We start from the raw sequence: 2,909 nt of genomic DNA, 5'->3' as shown, positions 1-2,909 counted from the left end.
CAGTTGTGAAGGCTTTTATATGTGTCTGAAGGCTTTTGTATGCTTTCATCTGCTGCTTAAAGTAGTAACTGTGAGACTCTACCAGTCTATCTATAATAGCATTATATAGTAATTGATGGAATGCACTGTAAAATCCAATTCTGATGACTGAATTGTATATATGGATCTAAATCTCCAATTATTTTCAGCTTCAATGAATATCTAAAACAATAAAAGAAATAATGTTATTGCTTGCAAAATTCATCATTATTGATAAATATCAGGGAAAAATGAATAGTAAATAAAAATTGTTTCGCCTACCTTTCTAAAACATCTGCGGAGTTTCCAATAATAATTTCCTTAAATAGTCACTTTGCATTGTTGTAAATTTATAAAATTTACAAATGACAAACAAAAGTTTTAAAAAATACACACAAAACAGCCAACAAAATCCAAATGAATCCAAAATAGGATAAAATACTAGGACAAACAAACGACAACGACGATACAAACATAAAACATAACCTTAGTTTTGTAACATTTAAGCTCCAAGCTCCTCCCAATTTCGTGACGTCAGACTTAGGCTGGCTGAAATGAAAACGTCTTTTAAACGTATTTTAACGTCATTAATCTTACGTATTTAAAATCACCTACAAAAGACGTCGATATGACGTAATGTTCAACCACGTGTATATATTCCACCAAATACTGACGTTTCCTCGACGTTGTTGACGTCACTTGGTTGCCTGGGACATGTTTCATGAAACTAAAACACTGCTAAACAAATCTCAAAGTCCGCCTACCAATGAAACGAGTGTGATTCATGCTCATGACACATTTTTATTTTCGGAGAGTTTCATAAATGGCCGGACGTATATTTGTTTAGCAGTGGTTTATTTCCATGAAACGTAATTTACGTTTCATGTTTCTTTGATGTGCGGTCGGGCTTAGAGCAAAACATTGCTATAAACATTAACGGAGAGTTAATTAACAATATACGATACGCTGATGACACGCTAATAGTAACAGATAACCTAGCAAATTTACAGTATTTGATGGAAAACATAAACACTCATACCAATAAGTATGGTCTAAAACTGAACATCAAAAAGACTAAATTCATGATTGTAACAAAGAAGCTATACACTAATGTGAATTTAACCATAAATAATCAGCCAGTTGAAAGAGTTACGTCCTACAAATATTTAATGGTTTGGTTCACTGGTACTAATGACCAGACAAGAGAAATCAAGAGGCGAATAGAGATAGACAGACAATCGTTTGTCAAAATGAAAAAGTTCCTATGCAGCCGGGACATAAATATAAACTTAAGAACGAGAATGTTAAGGTGCTATGTTTTCTCCGTTCTGCTATACGGCATGGAAGCTTGGACACTGAAAAAGATAAACATCAAAAACATTGAGGCATTCGAGATGTGGTGTTACAGGAGAATGTGGAAAATACCATGGACAGAAAGAGTAACAAATCAAGATGTTTTGCTGAAGATGGGGAAGGAATGCGAAGTCATAAAAACCATACAAACGAAAAAACTGGAGTATCTAGGCCACATCCCAGGCAACCAACTGACGTCATATAACGTCGAGGAGACGTCAGTTTTGGTTGAATATATACACGTATTTGAAAATTACGTCATATAGACGTCTTTTGTAGGTGATTTTAAATACGTAAGATTAATGACGTTAAAATAACGTTTAAAAAACGTTTTCATTTCAGACAGTTTAAGTCTGACGTCACAAAATTGGGAGGAGCTTGTTTGTATTACTCCAAACAATTTCGTTAAATAATTTTCATAAGAAATTTCTCATTTTTTGTTTACGTGGTTTGTGTCTCGTGTGATAAAATAAGACTTTTCATTTAGATATTTAGTTGAAGAAACGTGTTAATTAAGAGATTTCTATTCGTTTTTGCTCAGTGAGTTAGTTTAATGCAGTATTCTTCTTGACAACTATTTGAGGTTATGTTTATTTTCTGTTAATGAACTAATTATGTGTTATCGAGTAATTTGTTAATAAATTATTTATTAGTTTGTATGTTTTTTCAGTTTGGACACAGTAAGTAGGTATACTTATATAAATAGTGAAAATTCTATAATCCGAGGGCTGGTACAATCATGCAGAATCAATGTTAGATTGTTTCTAATGCACAAGCGATCTCAAACTAATGGTAGTATATCTTCATCGACCCATGGGACGTAGACCTATAGGTTTCATGTTACCTATTTTTTATGCTACCTATTTTAAAAAATCTGAAAGAGGTCACTTTTTGAAAGTATTAAAGACGTGATTTTACCGACGTATAAAAGTCGTCACCTTTTAGACGTTTTAAAATCGTCACAATTATGACGTCAAATCGATGAGACAAATACACGTGATTTTCAACGTCGGTACTACGTCATAGAAACACGTCAATTGGTCATTTTTATGACGTGTTATCTACGTTATAAAAACGTCGTTTGGTTGCCTGGGATAATGAGAGGAGAAAAGTACTCTCTGCCAAGACTCATAATCCAAGGAAAAATCTCGGGAAAGAGAAATGTGGGACGTAGGAGGATTTCCTGGTTGCGAAATTTAAGGAAGTGGTATTGGTGCAGTTCAATACAGTTGTTCAGAGCTGCAGCCAACAAAGTTAAGATTGCTGTGATGGTAGCCAACCTCCGATAGGAGACGGTACTGCAAGAAGAAGAAGTGAAGAATCCAAAACTGTGAACTGGATATTTCAAAAATCGAAAAGTAAAACCTACGTAATATGTATTTTTGTAACTATTTTCTACATAAAAAAGTTTTAAAAATGCAGGTAGTTCCCATCTCGCACCATCCAGCGATACCCGTCCAAAGCAAAAGCATAATAGGTACCCACTCGTAATGCTCGAGATATTCAATTCCCATGCAAGAGCAACCAAAGAACCAAAG

The sequence above is a fragment of the Diabrotica virgifera genome, chromosome 2 (genome assembly GCF_917563875.1).
Source record: "Diabrotica virgifera virgifera chromosome 2, PGI_DIABVI_V3a".
Taxonomy (NCBI): Eukaryota; Metazoa; Arthropoda; class Insecta; order Coleoptera; family Chrysomelidae; genus Diabrotica; species Diabrotica virgifera.
Note: the sequence above shows the minus strand (reverse complement) of the source record.